Source organism: Peromyscus maniculatus, chromosome 17 (genome assembly GCF_049852395.1).
Source record: "Peromyscus maniculatus bairdii isolate BWxNUB_F1_BW_parent chromosome 17, HU_Pman_BW_mat_3.1, whole genome shotgun sequence".
NCBI lineage: Eukaryota > Metazoa > Chordata > Mammalia > Rodentia > Cricetidae > Peromyscus > Peromyscus maniculatus.
This window is the reverse complement of record NC_134868.1, coordinates 15,304,002-15,326,934: the sequence shown is the minus strand read 5'-3', so window position 1 is coordinate 15,326,934 and position 22,933 is coordinate 15,304,002. Positions and strand designations below refer to the sequence as shown.

Genomic DNA, 22,933 nt, shown 5'->3' with positions numbered 1-22,933 from the left:
AGCAAAGAAAGAACAAGTCAAGCTTCATATATACAGTTTTGCAAAAGTGTCACAGGATAGACCGAAATAATAATGGGTTAACATGACTTGTGACAAGAAGTAGTATAAACTATGGTAAACTAGCCTTCTCTCTCTAAGAGAACCTAAATGAACAACTAATGGAAAAATGAAACTGAGCATTATTTATGGATAGCCTTTCCAGCTTCACCAAAATGATTACACATCAAGTCATTATTCAGTGAATATGCATTCCTACCCTCCATTGTTGTAGGATTTTTGTATAATTGCCCTTAGATTCACATCCTCTTGTTTTAGATAGTTTAATGATAAATCACAGATCAAGCAATGTTATAGGCCTTTTATCCACATTGCCTCCCGTGTAGATATTGAGACACTTGAGTCATGCTGCCTCTTGATATGAGGCATGCTAGCTTGTTTATTCCCAAATGACCCTGGAAATGAGTCAATAGCAGCGAGCTGAAAGACATTTAAAGAGAAGACTCTTGTGACCCAAGTTAAGAGCTGCTAGAGAGTGTGGAGCGCCTTAGTGCTCATGCATTCTATTCTAATGAACATGACAAAGAGATGAGGCAATAACTCTGAAGTTTAGCATTTATGGAATTATTTCTCCCTGAACCCCAGGTAACATTTATAACAAAGGGGAGATCAATCATAAAACCAGTGAGCAATTTTAACTATAATGATTTGTTAACTACCACCCATTAATTAGGAGTTATACAAAGGGAATTTAATAGTTCTTAGAATCTTGTACAAAACAAAATAATCTTAATTAAACTAAACATCTAATGTAGTGCCCAATTTGTAGTATAAATTTTATTGACATTGTTTAAATCAGTTAATAGCAATGAATTTATTAATAGCGATTTTCTAATTGTGGTGACTACACGTTCTTGTCTTTGCTTCTTTCAAGGGAACAAACAAAATAGCACAAACACATGCAGACATGAGCACACACAAACACACACACACACACACACACACACACACACACACACACACAATCAAACTGGACCTCATAACATGGAATCTATCAGTGAGGATAAAGAAAGACAATTCCCACTCAAGGCCTGGCTGACTAACTTAATGAGATCCTTTCTTAAAAAAAAAAAAAACATCAAACAAACAAACAGACAAATCATCAGCAAGAGACAAGGCAGTGAGACATAGAAGAGTGGTAGAATGTTTATCATGTGTGAGGCCCCAGATTCATCACTAGTGCCACAAAAAAGAATTAACTGCAACTTTAATAACTATATTTTATGAATGTAATAATTAACACTTTATTAAATGCTTATTTCTGGGCTCAAATTATAAATTTTGCCAGAGCCAATACATTTTTGAAAACATAAATTTATACTTACTGAAAATCAGTAACTTTTCTATATTTTTAATATTTGCAATATTATATACAGAGGGGTAATCTTTTAAAATCAAATTGCCAACTTCCACATCCTAATTAGATAAAGTTAAACTGGATGGATGATGTAAGGATAGTTTTCCTTCTGTTCATATCCTGTAGGTTTGCATCTTGGTGCTTCATAAACATATTTGTTACTCATAAGCATTCTCATTAATGATTTCTTACAAGACACACCATATGGGTAATTGTGTTAAAAAGAAGGATGATTTACAGGTCTCTGAAGGGGCCTGAGAGTCCATATTTTCTAGCTAACTTATAAGAAATATTGACACTAGTTTACAGATAAAATTTCAGAAAGCAATAATTTAAGAACTCCATGTATGATACTGAGTACTCTAAACCTATATGGAGATTCCATATGTAGCTATATTCTCAGGTACATTTTACTCTCTTACTCTGTATATTTGTGACCTTAGCTGTAACGGACTGGTTGGTAACATATCTGCAAAATTTATTACAGTTCTAAGCTGTGGATAGCACTCTATTCCATTACCTAAATATTCTATTAGTATTGCTAACTCATTTCAAAGTAATGTTTTCCAAGAAAACATGCCAATGAAATTATACTAAGAGCACTAGAAGGTCTTCAGCAGTTCCTTCAAGAATGAAGCTCACACAGATCCCTCTTTTGGAGAAACACCTCAGCTTGCAGTTGTGTCTGAGTGCAAATGGCCTAAATCTTAGGGAGTTGCTCTGGGGGCCCACTGACTCTGCTTCTCTATGCTGCTGTTCACAGTTGATATTGACCAGGGTCAACAATTATTTTTCTTTTGATTTTCGCATCTCCCTTGGTTTCTACTAAGCACAATTCACCTGTGCTGTGGACAGTAGAGACATAGAGATTCACTATGTTATATTTTGAAACTTCACTTTCAAAACTTCCAAATAGCTTTAATAACCTGCAAAAACAGCACTGATTTGGAAGAAATATAAATATCATGAAGGTATTCATTAATACTTATATAAACCATTTGTATTATATGCAAACTAGAATAATTTCATACAAACAGTCATGTTTTTCCTAAATATTATTCAGTCACCCATGTAAAGGCATATTTACCTCAATGGATGAGTCTATAATAATTAGTTTGTATGCTATATATTAAGATTATTGTGCAACAAGTTTATTAAGGAAAAAATACAGATTTCAGATACATATTATGAGTTAATAATATATAAATGTATTTTACTGTATTAAATGACATATATTGTAACAAATTCATTAAAATAAAGAAGCAAGATTATCAACTATTCCATTTAATAACAAAGTTGATCTTTTAAAAGAGCAATGCAATAGTTTCTCTAGAATCAGCTCTTGGGAAACAAATTAACCAGCTAATAACATAAAGTTATGAATCGAAGATTTGGTTCTATTAAATTCATTAGTCTTTGCTTCATTCACTGAAGACTTATTGCTTTAAATACTTATTCTGCATTAAGAAGACAGAAGTTGCAATCTGTCATACTCAGTAAGTAAAATCAGAATGGATAAAGCAAGATTATTTTCATCACTGTTTCCCTGCTATTTTACAATTCCTAAATGAAATTCAAATTGAAAAACTTCAAACAAAATGCCAGAAAATTTTTGACAACCTTTTCAAATAAAGTAATGGTGAATATATTCATCTGAGACAACATTAATCGGTTCAACTGAAATTTAGGTCATGACATGCTATATGTTCATAATTGATTTTAATTATATTTAAAAGTCTAATAAATGATGACATGAATATATTGGTCACTTTATCTATAAATAAAAATTGTCAGTAAATCTAAAATATAACTTCCAACAACAGTATAGTAAAATAACTTGCTTACTTATGTCCAGTGAAGGATGCTCAATAAAGCCCTGCCAGAGTAGAGCTATATTAAGAATGAAAGCTGGTAGGATGCCCATTCACTGTTAAATGGCAAGGTACAGTAAGCAACCACCTGCAGGCAGAGCTGAAGAAATCCTTTGTGAACTGGAATTGCTAGGAATTCAAACAAAGTGGCATAGCATTGTGGGAAGAATAAAAGTTGTCCACACTTTTAGAGTGTTCTTCTCAAAGAACCTTCCACTGAAAACACATCCAAATACATGGGCACATGAAAATATGATAAGGAAATCTACTTTTTGTACTATTAATATATGCCCCGAAAACATCACAAAGCACTGTAAAAATAATGCCATCACAAATAATCTTATTCTTACTGTATGTCTCTCTGTTGAATATGAACATAGTTGAAATCATATATGATATCTATAGACATAAGCACATGATTGTTTATACATTAGAAGAGACAAAACCAAAAAAATGTATGCTGCACACTTACTGGTTTTATATTGTTACCTTCTATTTTTGCACAAGTTTTCAATTTTCCATTTCCATTAACAAATTTTACATATTTATTTTACTTAATGGCCATATTAATCCATGAATATGGGGTTTGTGTCATTTATAGATAACTAAAGTTAGTTAGAAATCGGACCGTAATTTCATTCCACCTCATTTGCTTCTCTCTTATTAAGCTGTTTCCAATGGGATGATATGAGATGAAAAGAGATCTGCCAGAAAGTTAATAAGAGAATCAGGAAGTAAAAGAACAAATACTGAAGTAATGCACAATTCTTGCAAGAGAAATAGTACCTAAGACATAGACTGGATTAAGAAATCTCAAGCATATATATGTGGGGCAAATATATATGTTTTCTTGAGGGGGCAGGGTGTTGTTGCTCAAAGGTTCAATTCAATCAGCCATATATTTTTCCCCAAGGAAACTAGTAGAGTATATTCAGTGTAAATTAGTCAATGTTATTAAGAAATTGGTTCTGAAACTATAGTGAATAAACACAGACTGTTTATTGAAAAATAGTGCTGCTCTTCCTAGTACTTCTTCTATTACAATGAACTTTGACCTAGGTATCCATCTAGTGTGATATTGCTACTCAACCCACCCACTGAGTGGTATGAGGAAATAGAGTCTGTTACTCACCAAAAAGAGTGGTTTATGTCAAAGGAAATGAATCAAGTTCAATTACTGTACAGATGGCATTTTCTTAAACAGTGTTTCTACCCGTACAATTATTCATCAACCCATCACAGCATTACTTTCTTATAATAACAGACTTAGCACAGAGATCTTCATGGATGATAAGAGTATATTCTAAAATTGAGGTACACTCCAGGCCTGAGTTGGAGTTTTTTGTTTTTGTTTTTGTTTTTAATTGATGACATCTGAAAGACTGCAATGGATAAAAAAATTGGTAAACATCATTCCAATGAAATAAAGGAACTAAACAAATATGAAGGGTAGAATATGAGAGACATGTTTCAGGAACAGTAAGTAGACAGTGAATAGAGCAACTTTGCAAGGATAAATTAGAACAAGGATGGGTGGGCAGAGCTGGTCTCCTGACAGAGAGGGCTGTAAAAATCTGTAAGGGGGCATAAAGATTTCACAGAGGTAGACAGAAATGAGCAAATTTTAGTCGAGACTACTCTAATACATAGAAAAAAACAAGGACTATTATATATCTGAAAGAATATATATCAATTATTACATTATTATCAAACATTTTAATCAATAAAATGAGGAAAGAGTGATCATTTTTGTTGTGGACTACAACTATGATAAGTATTCCTGTTTTAAACATTAAAATTAAAATAAGAAGTTGGTACAAGCAGAAAGCCATTATAGAATTTTCAAGGTATTTCCTAATTTTATTTCTCATGTTGAATTCCAGTATATGGTTGAGATTCACCTTCCAGCCAGGCAGCAGTGGCGCACGCCTTTAATCCCAGCACTCAGGAGGCAGAGCCAGGTGGATCTCTGTGAGTTCGAGGCCAGCCTGGTCTACAGAGTGAGTTCCAGGACAGGCACCAAAACTACACAGAGAAACCCTGTCTTGAAAAACTAACTAACTAACTAACTTAATTAATTAATTAATTCACCTTCCAAGTTGTGGTCTACAGTACTGAAGTTAAGACACTGATTCCTCTTTGTTTAAGGTATTCTGTTTTTACATGTCAAGCTTTATCTTTAGCTCTTTGACTTCAATGTTTCCACCATTCATGAGAAATGAAATTATAACTATATTATTAATGGTTATATAACAGTGTTGTCATGAAGAATCACTAAATATTGTTTTAAAACTTAATCATGGGAAAGATCACCAAGACCCATAAGAGCTTCAAGCAAGCATCTAATCAGTGATGGTGATAGGAAGTAACCAGAGCCTTGTGAACTAATATGGATATAGAAATGATTCGGTATTCAATGTGGTCAGTCCCACATAGTAGTACCTGGCTGATGTACCACTCTTTCATGTAGCTGATAATGCTTTTCTCTGTGCTCCAGTATTGTCCACCCTTGATTGTCATCTATTTTTAGCTATCACTCTCCGAGTTTGACTTTGCAATAACATCGGTTTCAATTAGCCAAAATCAATATTAGAGTTTGTTGCTTAAAATCAGAGCGTGTTATATATAAATGACAATGACAACATTGGTCTCTTCTCAAAGCACTTTGCTATCCTCTTGGGGTTATTGAGAACTACATTTAGCAATCTTCCTCCAGAGCCACAGGACGGAATTCTAGACAAGGGAGTGAATCAAAGTTTCAAATACTCCTCCTATGTGTGGTGCTTTAATATCCCCAAGAAATCTTCCATTCTCTTCCTGATTTTTATCTGAAGGATATATTTTGAAGGTCATGGTGTTCTTGGGTGTCATGCTTAAAGATGATGGAGCATCACCTTGAGTCATTTAATAACTTCTCTGTGGAGAGGCTGCTCAGTAGTAGGGGAAGTTTATTTAACAATGTGCACAACATGTGAACGTCTTCTGCCTTTTCCTCTTCACACCGCTAAAGTTGAACAGGCCATATGACAGGGCTTCTCTTTCCTGAGCATATATCATTGTTCATCTGAAAACCAAATCCTTTTCTGTTATAAATAAACTGACCAGTTTTCTATTCTCACTCACATTCCTTCCTAATACAACTCTGCAGGGGGTTACTCTTCCATATTTCCAAATTAAAACCACTTTCATATAAAAACTACTATCAAGAGGGTACTGTTATCAAAGATGTTGTCTTTAAAAAAATTTCTTCCTCTACCAAAACCAACATCTGTTCTTAAGCCCTAGAGTTCATGGATATTATCTTATCTGTGAATATACTCCAAGACATTCAGGGAAAGAAGTAGTTATTCTGATGTATTTATATGAGTTCTAAATGATTTCCCTAAAATAAAAATACAGACATAAAAATGATTTTATGTAATGGTCTCCATTTGCTGTAAAGAAGTTTCTAAGATGAAGAATGAAAGCTACAATTATGTTTGGTTATAATATTGTATTTTATAATGGATCCCCATTTTTATCATTTCTGATTTTAGATCATCTATAGCCCACTATTCCCCTCTTAAGTCTCCCTCCCATAATCCCTTTATTCGTTGTTGGTCTCTGTGTTTACTCCATGCTATATTCTCACATGAGGAACTAGGAATTTAAGATGAAAAAGAATGTGTTTCATGTTTCTTCCCAAATCTGGGTTACATCACTCAATGCCCTTTCTAAATCCATCCATTTACCTGCAAACTTCATGATTGCACTTTTGGTGCAACTTAAAAAAGAAAAAATATAACATTGAGCATATATACTCATTTTCACTATTCATTCATTTCTTGATGGTCATTTAAATTGTTTCCATTCCTGGCTATTTTGAAGAGAGCAACAATTTCCAGGGTGCCTACACCAGTTTGCATTCCTATCAAATGGAATGAGTGTTCTTTTTTTCACACATCCATGCCAGCATTTGTGGTTAACTGTTTTGTTTCTCTTAATTATTCTGACTGGAGTGAGATGGAATCTCAAAGGTGTTTTAATTTGCGTTTCCCTCGTTACTAAGAATGATGAATACTCTTGAGGTATATCTTAGCCATTCTTATTTCTTGAATTGACAATTCTGTTTAGATCTATAACTCACTTCTAAAATTTGGTCATTTGTTTTCTTGACTCTTTTTGTTTATCTTTTTCTATATTCTGGATATTAAACCTTTGTCAGATGTACAGCTGGAAAAAAATCTCTCTCACTCTGTGGATTTCTTCTTCATTCAACTGATTGTTTCCTTACCTGTACAGAAACTTTTTCATTTTATGAATCCCTACTTGTCAATTGTTGGCCTAGAAAGTTAGCTGTGTGATTTTGTTTTCTAGAAATAGCTGAATAAACAAGTCCTGAACAATGACAAAATCAGTAGTCATACCAGCACACTAGGGAGAATATCACACAGGGTCCCACTTCTAGACAAACAAACACAAACAAAAAAATGACAAGCAACTAATGACTGCTGTTAATGGCAGTTTAATCTTTCTCAGAGATTAATCTCTAACTATTGTTATTCAATACAAAGTGACCATCCCTGAAATCATACACCAAAAAAGAAAAATTGACAGGTTGCATTCTCTCTCTCTGTAAATGTGTATGCATATATAATGATATTAAGCCATAACCAAACTAAACTATCAATATGAATGGGAGTTAGGAGAGGATCTAGGAGAGTTTTGGGGAAAGGGACATAAGGAGAAGTTGGGGGAAAGTGAACCATTAAGTGATATAATTATATTTTAATTAATGTACATTAAAATAAATAAATAAAATTTAAAACAATAAAAATACAAAGAGAACTTGAGGAAATAGACACATGGAAGAGAGATACAGAAATAAAGGGCGTCACTGAGACAAAGGTGGGCAAAATCCCCACACCAGAGGACCCAGAGGCACAGGGCATGGACTTAACATGAGAGTTTGGGGGAAGAACACAGTTGTGTTGACATTGGCACTCCTATTTTTTTGTGTTTTTGAGACAGGGTTTCCCTGTGTCACAGCCCTGGCCATCCTGGAACTCTCTTTGTAGACCACACTGGCCTTGAACTCACAGAGATCTGCCTGCCTTTGCCTCCCAAGTACTGAGATTAATGGCATGCACCACCACCACCAGGCTGCAGTCCTATTTTTATGCTAACAATTTCAGCAGACTTAAGTGTTTAATTAATTTATTTATTAATGTTTGTTTTGTATTTTTGAGGCAGTTTCTCATTATGTAGTTCTTATTGACCTGTAACTCACTGTATAGACCAGGGAGGCCTCAAATCCCGAGATCTGCTTGCCTCTGCCTACTGAGTGCTGGGATTAAAGATGTGGACCACCATGTACAGCTCAACCTCAAGTATTTAATACTGTGCTCCTGTCAATAAAAGAGATTCTTCAGTAGCAGGCACACTTTGCTTCTACCTGTCACTCAACTAAACATTGAAATCCATACATTTCTAGTCCTAACTCGAAAGTTGGATCAACTGAATATTTCTCATGAAACAGATGGTACACTGTTCTTTATTGGTACATAATTGAACTACACTCAATTATGCTTCTTTTGGAACTCAGACTCAATATCTAAATACTGAGATGGCAAATATCTAAATAACTGCCTTAACAATGTCAGATGTTCTCTGTGAAGTTTTAAATTCTCTGTATTGCCACTTCTTCACCTGATGTCTCTTTGCTCTTTCCCAGATGTCCCAAGCCATAGCCAACCTCTAAGCTTTTGTATCTATAAGGAACCTAACACACATCTTCCTAAATTTTGGGTACAAATTTCACCTACTAATCAAACTTTAATTCTCCTTGTAATCACAATTCTCTGATTCACTGAAAATTTTATCCTTATTTATTATTGTATTAATTACCTTCCATATAATCTATAAACTATATAAACCTAAGAAGACAGCCCATGGTCTTCCTCTTTATTACTAAACACAGGTGTATGGTCTTTTTGGCCCCATCTCTCCACTTCAATATTCTAAGCACAATTATTTCTGGCATAAAAATATTGAAGAAGTAGGACTCATCAACAACCATAAGTTTTGATACATTTATTTCTTATAATGAACACTTCCTTAAAGTCCTTCAACTGAGTGGATTTGCATCCCTTTAGAGTTGTATATTTTTGTGAAATTGGATAAGAAAATAGAAATTTCCTTAAAATTCACTTGAACATGCTAGCTCTTGTGCTATGATTGTTTTTTAAACATGTTTTATCATTGCTCCATGCAGAAACAAAAATAAGAATAATTGGAAGTGAACAGTGGAAGATCTGCTACTATGCTGGTTAAAGGATAAAGACTGGGTGTATTTAGGAGTTATAACTTCCAGTCAGCCTTTCAAACCAAGCTAAAACCAGAAGAGACAGCTCCAAGGCTACTGCTTCTACCTGTAATGCAGTCTTTTCTCATAGACAACAGCACAGGAACAACAGTATTTTATTGACATGGTACCAAGGCTAACCTCATAGTAAGCAACAGCCCAGCAAAGGAATTCATGTAAAAGCACTGCTCTTACACCTCAGTTCTGATTTTACCTTTCAGCATTTCTACTTATTTACATTTTCTATGCTTAATATATGTATTTTACCTTCTTTCCTCTCAGATATACACTATATGTATGTTTAGATGTATAGTTTATATTTGTATAATTTTTATGTTTTTGCTCTAGTAAGTATAAAAATGTGTATCAAATTTTTTAGAGAACTCATAATTTTAACAAATAAGCAATTATAGCATTTGAAATTAATAAATATAATGGTTTAGTGGATGAGATAAAAAATAAAATATGGAATATGATTTTACTATTTTATCTAGTAGCACTCATCTCATTAAAGGTGATAAAAGAATATATAATTGTTTAAGTATTCAACATTTAAAAAAAGGAAAAAATTAAATAGTAAGGGAAGGTAACAGAAGAAGATAACAAAAAGAATTGCAAATGAGGAACAGATACCAATGTTTATAAGTATCCTTCAGCTAGCTGAATTATATTTTATCAATTCTCAGCAAAATGGTCTCTGTATGGATTGGAGGAGATTGATTTAGTCTGGTAGCTTCTAATTTTTGTGGTGTGATCAGAGAAAATGTATTTGGATGCAAAATTCAATTTAAGACATTAACAAATAGCTACCACTGTATTTGGAAAATAATTACGTGGAGATAGTCAAATGATCACAGGTAAGGAGGTGACATAATGTGCTTTCTAATGTATGGCTTTCTAAATGGGCATAATTAAAGATACACATTTTTACTAGCCCAAACTTGTACAGTCTGTATTTTTAAAGGTGAATGCAATCAGTTTCTAGTAGCAAACATTTGCTTTCTTGTTTATTACATTGGATATATTACAAAACAAACAACAACAGAAATAAAGTGAGCAGGGGTAAGGAGATAGGTTCTGGATCTGGGAGTTTGGTGATGTAAATCTGATAGGATTTAAGGCCAGCTTCACAGAAGAAATGCCTGCTACTGCAAATCTGGCCAAGAACTCATGGCTGGGTAGCTCCTAGGCCTAAAGGATGAACCTACTACTATTGTTTTGCTAAATGGAAATGATATCCAACTGCCCTCGAAATCCATATCTCCATACACACAGCTAAGTGCAGATCTCAGGCCTCATCATAGGTGTGTCTCTGTGCAGTAGATAGTGATTGATGCAAGACTCACACTGTGTAGAGAATGAAATACTATGAATGTGATGGATTGAAATGGGAGATCTATATGTAGACTGAGAAGATTGTAGCTACATATTTAAGAAAAAACATGCTGTGAGCTTGGAAAAGATCATGCAAGGGTATATGAGAGGTATATGAGAGTCTGGGGGAAGGATTGATGCAATCATATCATAATCTCAAAATAGAATGGAAACAGTATAAAAAAATTACAAGAATAAAGTTTAAGTTGGGAAAGAGGGAAAGATTAATCTGAGAAGTGTAACAAAAAATGTGTTGTAAATCTGATTAAATTACATTGCTTTTATGAAATTATAAAAAATAGATTATATGCGTGTATAAAATTCTTAAAGAATTAGTAAAAATATTTTTAAAGAATAGGTTGATAAACTGCTAGCAAATAAAATGGGTCAGTAGTAGAATATCTTTTATCAAAAATTATTTTTTAGTTTAAATGATTATTAACTTTAAAATTATTTTAAAATGTATGTAGTTATTAAATAATATTATTATTAATGTTAAAAGAAAGCTAGGATATTGACCTAAATGTATTTTATTATATTTTTTATTTTGAAATGGAAATTTCTTAAAATCATCATAAAGTAAATAACTTACCTAGCCCCACAGGGAGGAAGAAATCAATGTGGAATCAATGTCATGCTTAATTACTATAATACAAACATGCTCATGACACAAAGAAATGTGCACTTTGAAATTATAATTTATTATCAAAGAAGTGGCATGGATAGTAAATGTTGCAGTATGAAACAATGTAGGCATTTGGAAAACAATACAAATTACAAAGAATTTTAACACCACTATTCATTTGAAGTGAAATGATCATAACATTATCTTTTTCCCTGCTCTATTTATTTCTCTCTCTCTCTCTAAACTGATAGGGAGTTCATTACATTATTGATTATTTAAATGGATTTTAAAAATAAGTTGCCATGAATTCTAGTATTTTATTGCTTCATTATAATGTTGAATTAAATACATAAACATTTATTCAGGACTTTTACAGGCCTAGGATATTGTTCTAATATGTTTCTTATTTTTATGTATAATTAATTTCTGGTAGCCAGAGGTAGGTGTTGGACCCTCTAGAACTTCATTACAGATGGTGGTGAGCCACCATTGAAGTGTTTGTAATTGAACCTGGGTCGTCTGGAAGAGCAGCAAGTGCTCTTAACCACTGAATTTTCTATCTAATCATTTATCTTTTTTAAATCTTTTTTTCCCTACATTTGGTCTCTAGTTCCTACAGAAGACCAAAGATGAGTAATCATGCTACTGGTAGTGAAAGTCAGCAAGGATAATTAAGAAATGCCAAGGAAGAAAAATAGAATAAGTAGACACTGTCTGAACACTCTGATTTTGCTTAAGTATATCACTGTTACATCTTTATAAACTGTTAATGCTCCTCAATCTTGATCCTTCAGTAGGTAGAGAACTCAATTTAATGGGTTCCATACAAGCATTCACTTTTGAGACATCTCCTCAGGAAGCCTTTACTACACCAAGTCAGCTAATAAGATTTTCAAACTCTCACTGGGAAGGTAATAGAAAGGTGTTTTTCTTCACTTGAGCTTTAAGTAAATTTATGTTTAATCTTACTCCTGTTTTTTTTTCTTTTGGCTCTTATATTAGAGTCTGGAAGGCCCAGGATTGTGGAGGAGCATCCAAGAAACTGTGGATCTATTACAAAAGTATTATTTACACCAAAGAAGGGAGATGAGAAACCAGAGAAAGGGAATAGTACACCCAGAAGACATAATTCACTGTACGTGAAAGAAAAATTAACATCAGTTTACTACTACTAAAAGAAGATGCCAGTGAAATTTTTAGACATAAGAATACCATTAAAGTGCATATGCAGAAGGATGGAGCAATTCATTTACCAAAAAGTTTGAGGATTAAGTTCTGTGTGTAAAATATTGAAAGAGTCAGGAGTACAAAACACAGGAAAAATTTAATAAGATAAAAGTCAGAGTACAAGTCAAACTTATGTGTTTGAGCACCTGTCGTCCTGATGCTTTCATCATCCAAGGAGAATGATTGATTCCCATACATTTCCAACAGTTTAGATGAAAGAATGTATCAGGCTTTGAAGTTACTCTCTGTAACAAGTAGCATTTCCAAAGTGAAATGATGGGTTCCTCTTTACTCTGTCATGAGAAAGATTGTAATTATAACTGAAAGTGTAGCAGAGTTCATATGAAAGAAATAAAAATACAGATAGATCTACAAATTCTTTGCTTTATTTCAATATCTACCCTGATACCTTTCCTAAGATATTTATAGTCACTGTATGAAGTATTTAATAGATAGTGTGGCTTCTTTGAAAAAATGATGTAATATGTGAACCTAAAAATCTTAATAGCCACCATACAGTTCTTGGTGTTATATATTTATTTTTATATAACAATCTTCTAAGAGAGAGTTGTTAATTTACTTTGTTTCTTATTCCCACATTCCTATTTTAAACAACAGATACACCATATAATCTGGACACAGGAATAAAAGACTTCATAGAAATAAAACTGTCTGAAAACCAATCAGTGAAGTTATTTTGGGTACTAGTAGAACCTGAACCTTGTGGTACTCATCTTCAATATTTATGTTGAAGGATAGTTATGATACTTTACTTTTAGATTATGCAGAAATGGTAGTTCTTTAGACACTAAATTAGAAAAAATAAAGCAGTAATATTTAAGTTTCCTTTTGTCTTGAAAAAGCTTTATCCCTTTAACAAATTTCTGTTACACATGTTAAAAATTAACAAGTAATATATATATATATATATATATATATATATATATATATGTGTGTGTGTGTGTGTGTGTGTGTGTGTGTGTGTGTGTGTGTGTGTATGAAAAGATTAATATAAAAATTAATATAAAAATGTGTTGAGGTGTAAGTTATGTATATCTTTGAATATCAGTTAAATGCTCAAGTTTTTGTCAAAATGCTTCTTTAAAATCGAGTCGAATGTAAAGAAAATTATAAAGATTCTGTGTAACTCCCTCTCCTTTTACTATGTTCAGTATCAAGTATTCAGAGATGGCAGGATTACTTCTGTGTCCCATCTCCAATCCTGTGTAGAGGTCAGTCACACCAAGGAGGCATAGAGTAAATGAGGGACATCAACATTAGTCAAGTGTTCACAGTTGTGCATAGCTGGATTCATTTATTTATATGGGCCTGTCTTAGAGTTTCTATTGCTGTGAAGAGACACCATGACCATTGCCACTCTTACAAAGGGAAACATTTAATTGGAGTGGCTCACTTACAGTTCAGAGGTTCAGTTTATTATCATCATGGTGGGGCATGGTGGCATGCAGGCAGATATGAAGCTGGCAAGGAGCTGAGAGTCCTACATCTTGCAGGCAACAGGAAGTGGACTGTGATACAGGGAGTGGCTTGAGAACAGGGGACCTCAAAGCCCACTACCACAGTGACACACTTCTTCCAACAAGGCCACACCTACTTCAACAAAGCCACACCTCTGAATAGTGTCACTGACTTTGATAGCTGTTTTCTTTCAAACCACCACAGGATCCAATCAGAAACTATAAATGTAAGTTAAAAAAATAAGAAAAAGGGTAAAGCCTTGCTACAAAATTATGAGAAAAGGAACCTCCAAATATGCCATTAATTTTATTTTCTGTTGACCATCTACTGCTGGGCATGCAGCCTACCCCAAACAACAATTTTTCCCCAGTGAGCCCCCATTTGAAAAAACTAAACTATCATTTGCAAGTGGTAATGAACAGAAAATAGCCTCTAGGTTAAGATAGGGGCTTGTGCCTATTTCTCCTTTCAGCTCTAGGATCCCAGCTGGTGTATACCTCTGCAGGCCATGTACATCTGTGCAGACCCTGTGTATGCTCCTTTGTCTAAATGCCTATGAGTTCATATGTGCATTGACCATGTTGATTTAGAGGGCCTTGCTTCCTTGGTGTCCTCCATTCCCTCTGGATCATACACTCTTTCTACTTCCTCTAAGACAGGTTTCCCTGATCTCTGAGGGGGAGAAAATTGATAGGGATGTGTCATTTAGTGCAGAGTGTTGCAGGGTAGATTATTCTCTCCATAATGTCTGGCTGTGGGTTTCTGTGTTTGTTCCCATCAGCTGCAAGGGGACACTTCTCCAATGATGGCTGAGAAAGACACTGATCTGAGTATAGCATAATGTTATTAGTAGTCGTTTTATTGCCATGGGTTTGTCATTGCTGTTATTGTTTTGTTGTTACAGGTATTATTATTTTTTAACGGTAAGTCCCCTAGGTCCTTGGGCTATCTAGTTTCAGGTTCTTGGTCACTTGAGCAGTCTCATGTATGGGTTCTATGGTTCCATCTTGTGGAGTGGGCCCTAGGTAAAATCAGATATTGGTTGGTCATCCCCACAAGATTTGTACTACCATTATACTAGCATATCTTGCAGGCAGGCCACCAATGTAGATCAAAGGATTTGTAGCTGTGTGGTGTTTATGGTTTTCTTTTGGTATTGTGCAAAGTACCTTCCAGTATCAAAGACACTAGTATGTAGGGGTGAAAGCTAGGCACTATCTGAACTTATTTTTGTTTATTTACATTTTCTCTCTTTTTGCTGTACAGGTCCTTTTCATATATATGTATTGTTTCTTCTACTTTGGTCTTTTTATAGGATTCCTGAGTGTGCAAGTGATAAATATATCTGTTTCTTGTGTCTTCCCTTGGACTTTTCCTTCTGTGTGTTTTATCCTATTCTGATGGGTTTGTTTTATTTTATTCTATTATCCTTTAGAAGCCTCTTTGTTTTCTAGTGAGAGATAGAAAGGGATAGATAGATCAGATCGGAGGGGAGATGGGGAGGAATAGGAGGAGACAGGAAATCCTAATCAGAAGATACTATGTGAGAAAATAAAAACTATTTGCAATAAAATGAATAAAAAGGAATATTTACAGCTATATTTGCAGTAACTCAGTTTTGAGGCAAGCTGGAATCTATCTTCTCATACTCTGAAGTCTTTGAAAATGACTTGTGTTGGCTTTCAATAAATCCAGTCATAGTATGGTTAGATATTAATATCATATCAACTATCCTTTAAGAATAAATAACATTTAATGTATGTGTTTAGATATATAGGCAAGTATATAAAATAATATATGCATATCAAATTATTTTAAATGTGTGCCAAAATTATTAGAGAGCCTATACCCAGATTTCAGTTATAAGTTTAAAATAAAAGGCAGGTTTAGACTATGCAAAAATTTGTAGAGTAACTATCTAATAATTTTCAAAAATTGTACTGAGGTAATTTGAGATCACAATGAAACCACTTGGGTTCCTGCACATAAATCCAAAAGAAATTGAGAAATTCTACATAGTGGAAACTTTTGGGGTCTAAATGTTTTGATTATTATTACAGTGTGTATGTATGTGTGATGCCTATGTTCATGTGAGTATGGGTGTATCTGGACAGTGGTTTGCATGTGGAGGTTGGTTCTTTTACCACGGAGACTAGAGATTCATTTAAGTTCATCGGGCTTGCATGGAAAGCAACCCCCCACCCTGCCCAGTGCAGCATCACATCAGACCTTTTTACTTAACTTTGAATAGACTGGGAAAGTAATGGGGTTTAAAGCATTTTACCAAAAATTAACTTTGTGCTGTAATTTCTGTAGGGTCTTTGAAGTGTGACAGGAGTATTTTAAAATCATATAATAATTTAGTAAATTGTTTCATGTAAAATTTTCCCATATCTTACATAAAAATATTTATATTAAATTTTAAGATTAATATCTGCAGATATCCTAGAAATAAATGTAAGTTGTTTCATTCACAAATATGTACTTGTCATTTTATTATGAAATTAAATTTAGTATTAAACACATGAATGGATATATGGATGTATATGTTACATTTCTCATTACTGTGATTTAAAACACCTGAAAAGAGGACAAGGTTTATCTTGTCATATAGTTGCAGTGCAACACAGTGAGGAAGACAGGTCACTGTGACTCTAGTCTTGATTGTGGGAGCCTGTAAATAAGTTCCTCACTTGGCGTTTGTATCAGGGAGCAGAGTACAGCTGAAAGTTAAGCCCAGTTTACAACTATGAAAAAGCACATCCTATTGACCCACCTCTGTGGTGGTATTGTATTCCCCCAAATACTGTGCACTCTAATAAACTTATCTGGGGTCAGAGACAGAACAGCCACAATATTAAACAGAGGTTAGGCAGTGGTAGCACATGCTTTTAGTCTTAGCATTCCAGAGGCAGAAATCCATCTGTTCAAGGATACAGCCAAGCATGGTGACTCACGCCTTTAATCCCAGAAAGCAAGCCTTTAATCCCAGGGAGTGGTGGTAGAAAGCAGAAAGGTATATAAGGTGTGAGGACCAGAAACTAGAAGCATTTGGCTGGTTAAGCTTTCAGGCTTTTGAGCAGCAGTTCAGCTGAGACCCATTCTGGATGAGGACTCAAAGGCCTTCAGTCTGAGGAAATAAGACCAGATGAGAAACTGACAAGGTGAGGTGGCTGTGGCCTGTTCTGTCTCTCTTATCTTCCAGCATACACCCCAATACCTAGCTCAGGTTTGATTTTATTAATAAAAACTTTTTAAGATTCATGCTACATCAATGCTGTGGGATGGTCTGTATGTCAAATTACTCTGATTGGTCAATAAATAAAACACTGATTGGCCGATGGCCAGGCAGGAAGTATAGGCGGGACTAACAGGAGAAAAGAAAGAACAGGAGGGCAGAAGGAGTCACTGCCAGCTGCCGCCATGACAAGCAGCATGTGAAGATGCCACGTGGCAAGGTATAGATTTATGGAAATGGATTAATTTAAGCTATAAGAACAGTTAGCAAGAAGCCTGCCACGGCCATACAGTTTGTAAGCAATATAAGTCTCTGTGTTTACTTGGTTGGGTCTGAGCGGCTGTGGGACTGGCGGGTGACAAAGATTTGTCCTGACTGTGGACAAGGCAGGAAAACTCTAGCTACACACCTCCAATATCAGGCCCCATAACATCTCCAAGATAGATCCAGCAAATCTGGACCAAGATTTCACATTCAGATCAGTTATCCTACATTTTACTGTGTAATTAAAATAAGCTTCCCAGTTTCATACTGTTACTGGTCCTTTGGCACTGAATGTTCCATTAAACTGGCAGAATGTGGGTCCATTTTTCCATTCCGAATGCAGAAACTTCACATAGAATTGGCAAGAAATCATAGACACCCCCATTCTCACTGTTAGGAGTCCCACAGAATCTCCAAGCGGGACAAATGCCAAACCATTTATTCAGTAAGACACTCCTCAGATAGAAAAGGGAGTGCTAATGAAGAGGATTGTCATCTCATCGGCTTTTTTAGGGTAGTGAATCCACACTTTTTCAAACATAGTATTCAGCATTCAAATAGTTGACACTCCTAAGCTAGAAATGTTGAATCACCACTTAACATCTCTGCAAAGATCCTGTTTTGATTATAGCAGTGGCTGAATATATCTGGAGAGCAAACTCCATCTTCTACTTTTGGTATAGTTACCTTTTCCCTCTCATCCTTACTCTGAAATAGTTGTTACAGTTTGTTATTATTTCTAAAAGCTATTGTCTATTATAATACAAATGGTTTGATCCAGACGCAACTAGACAATTCCATATTAAAACTGACACTGTTTGGTATGGCTTTTGTCATTACCTAAATTAAGTAGCTTTGAGTGTCCAGATGTATTTGTAAGATCGGGAAAACATAATGATGGGTGTCAAAAGGATTGACATAGTGTTTCAGTTCAAGATTTCTTTACTTGCTACACTATAAAATCAACCACTTCTCAAAAACCAAACATAAACTGATACTAACCAGGAGGGGGGAGGGTTGCAAAAGAACATGCTAAACTGTAAAGGGAAGGAGCATGAAGTCTCAACCCTACAAAAAGAACTAAAGGCAGCTGAATAAACAAGGAGCAGGAAAAGTAATCCTCCCCAGGGAAGGGCACAGCAATTAGTTGTCCAGTGGCAAGCAGTCCGCCCTGAAAACATATATAAGTAACATCACATGGATTCAACCAACATGGTATAGTTAGGAACATATACATATATACAAATACATATATGCATGGAATACCAATGGCTTTCAAAAGGAGCCATGAATTTGAAGCAAAGAAAGAAGGGGTATGTGGGGGCTTGGAGGGAGAAAAAGGAAAGGGAAAATATTATTCAATTACTATCTCAAAAATCAACAAGGCCATCACAATGCACACATGCAAGCCTTTTCTGCTGCCTATGTTGTTGGTACAGGATGGCCATCAGAACTTCTTCTCCAGGGTGGTAGCACCCAGGCTCTGGGTAGTGACACTGTTTTCTGGTTTCTTGATGCATCCGAGTTTCAATTCCACACAAGCAAGTGTAGCTAATTCTCTATCAACTTCTAAGACCTACTTTGAGCTTGGTAATGGACTTTTTATAACCAAAAGATGATGTATGGCAATGCACCCAAATGAAAATCTTCCTCCCTATATTACTGTAGAAATTATTTTAAGACCATTCAAATGAAAAGAAATGCCCAAATCACACTACTACTGCAACAAAAATTCAACAACCCAAGTATTGTCTCACTAAAAGCAGAATTTGTAGGGATTTAAATTGTAAGTATTAAGCATATGCTTTACTATTTTAGGAGAAAAAAATCAATATTATCCTTAATATTCCATTTTGAATTTTATATCAATTAACACAATATGATAAGTTTAGTTCTTCATAGCTCCAAGAAAAAGACATTCTTAAATAGAGTACTAGTGTCTTCAAAAATTATGCAGAAGGGTCTAAGATAAAATTAATACAGCTAGCAAACAAATTTTCAAGAATCTATTCTTAGGTAACTAATAGCTCTGACTTAATTAAAGGGGTATATTACTTTTTATATTTAACAATAAAATATGCCAAAAATAAAATATTTTTGAATGTATATATTTATGCTCTTATTAAAGTCTTTTTATAAACCCTATTAAATTACCCAAATTAAGATTGTTCAAGTATCATTTTTAATTTTATTATTATCATTTGTGAAATTCATATATGTGTACTGTATTTGCATCTTTTTCACACCATACTCCTCCTACTCCAAGTCCTCCTGATACTCCCACTCATCCTCAACTTCATGACCTCTTCTTCTTTGATTATTATGGTTATACACACACACACACACACACACACACACACACACACACACACACACAAATACATCCTGCTGAGTCAATTCAGTACTGTGACTATGAATGTGTGTTTAAGGACTTGCGTTTGAATACCCTATTTGTGTATTTTGAGAACACTACAGAGTAAAATTTCATGTACACAGATGTTGCTGATCTTGACAACAAGAAGTATGTTTCAAATGCCTCATGGCTTTATTCCTTTACCAGAACAAATCAAATATCAAGGCAATATTGTGAGCTGAATCAGCACACATGTATGTCCTTGCTTTTAACTTACTTGCTTTCTCATCAAATTTTTTATTTAGGTTTCTCATTTCTGTAGGACAACTATAAGGGATTAGTTTTGGATTCCCCCATAAAACTGAAGGCACCTTGATATGTTCTCCTTGAGATTAGTGCATTGTTGCTGAGTGGCACTGCTCACTAAATAATAGAACAACAGAGACAGAGGTATTAGAGGATCTTAAATTGTAGCTTCACTTGAGTATATCGAAACTATGTACTGAGCACAATTTGTAGAACCATCGCTGACTAGGAAACTCAAAGAATGACTAAATGAAATTTTGGATGTCTGAAATTTCTTATAGCACTGATATAAAAATCATTGGATACTCTGACTTTTAAAAGATTAGGGAGGTAAATGTTAATTTTGGATATCACCCTAGTAATTAATAATAAAAGATTCCAGTGACACATGGTCATATTATATGTGTTACTTTGTAATGACTACATGCAAATAGGAGATCATGACAGTTTAGATCATTACTCATAAAATGTACATATATATGTAAATATAATAATTTCCCAATGTTGAAGACCTTTCTTATTAATTTATTAAAAAAAGAAATAGTGACTGGGTCAAGATAATTAATATTTACATAGATAACTTTTCCATTCTTTCATTAGCTATATTGCATGCACATGTGTGTGTGTGTGTTTGTGTGTGTGTGTTTGTGTGTGTGTGTTTGACCTTATAACTTGATCTGTTAACAGTTGATTATGCAATATTCTCACAGCTCCTTCAATGTCTGTGTTCATTTACTGAGCATTTTGATGATTTCAAAATTAACTTTTCCTAAAACACATTTTATGAGCCATAATTTTGTCTTCAAAGAGTAAAGACATGTATATTTTTATATACCTATGATTTTGTTTCATCTTTTAAACCATTTTCGCTTATTCTCTGAGAATTTCATACATGTGTGCAATAGATTATGATCATACCAATCTTCCATTTATGCCCTCTGACTCCAGGGTGCACCCAGCAGTCTTCTGACCAAATTCATGATTACGCCAACTTTTAACATTCCTCCACTATGTCCAACTAGAGCTGCCAACATGAGCATGGGATGTGGTCATTCACTGAAGCATGACCGTTATATTAGATCACATTCTTTCATTCCAAGCTACCATCAACTGTCAATAGCCCCCTCATAAGAGGAAGGGCCGTGTGAACCCTTCCCCACCATGTTAGAAATGTATTAGCTTGATCACATTCAGGACTTCTGAAATTATCAACAGTTGCTATGAGGTCATGAATGCAACAACCACACATTTTTTAAAAAAATTAATCACCCAGTGTACTTTATTTCCTTTCACTTATTTTGTGCTTATTCTACTTTGTCATATGTGACAAGTTTACCTAGTGTGGAGAAAAACCTCAAATTGCATTTTTATTCAAATGGGTGAAGAGAAAGAAGAATGTAGACTATTGTCACACGAGAGCGAGAGCGAGAGCGAGAGCGAGAGCGAGAGCGAGAGCGAGAGCGAGAGCGAGAGCGAGAGCGAGAGCGAGAGCGAGAGCGAGAGCGAGAGCGAGAGCGAGAGCGAGAGCGAGAGCGAGAGCGAGAGCGAGAGCGAGAGCGAGAGCGAGAGCGAGAAGTTAAATCAAAAGGCAGAAAAGAAATAGTGTCACAGTGTAAATGGAAGAGAATGGGACAAGAACTCTAGGGAAGAACTGTTTCCTGAAGAGTCTCTCATTTCTCATTTATTTCTCTTTTTGGGGTCATATCAGACAAAATTTAACATATATTTTTGTTTGTTTTGTGAGGCAGGATTTTCTGTAGTCCAGGATGCTCTGGAGCTCACTGAGCTCCTAGGTAACAGAGGGTGGCCTTGAACCGCTCTTCCTTTCTCTGTCTGCCCTAGTACTCAGATTACTACTTAGTACTACTGTCAGATGCTTGGAGCCGAGTGCAGGGTTTCATGAATGGTTGGCATGTGTTCTACCAACTGAGCCACAATCACTGCCCAGCTATTATCTATATCTTACAAATCATACCCAAGGGGGAAACACAGTCAGACTTTGTTTTTGATACTCTGGCTATTGTTTCAATATTGCCAACCAGTAGTTTACTTTAAATTTTATGGATTTAATCACTCATTCAATTTTCTAATAAGTAGTAAAATATTTCAGAATTTTATATGATTATATATACATACATCCTTGGACTCTGCCAAGGTGATTGATTTCTAATTGATAACTTCCCTACCCTTTACAGTCTCATATTTTTAGCACAAATATTGGAGCCAAACACTTGCAAAGTCATATTGACAATCTCTCTCCTCAAGGATTTTTTTCTCCTGTTTTCAGTTACATTATATTTTCAAGTTTTGCCAAGTATAATGTAGCATAATGTTCAAACACAGAGCAGACTAAGAACATCATATTTACTCATAACATTGGATAAATGTGATGGAAACAAAAGTAAAATGATCATTTACAAGTCTCATTTTAAGGTAAAG

General features: G+C 34.8%; 1 protein-coding gene across 1 annotated transcript in view; it reads right to left on the bottom strand.

The window, feature by feature from the left end:
• Nucleotides 1-22,933, bottom strand: part of Galntl6 (polypeptide N-acetylgalactosaminyltransferase like 6) — a 1,076,513-nt gene that overhangs the window by 966,038 nt on the left and 87,542 nt on the right. The window lies entirely within an intron of this gene.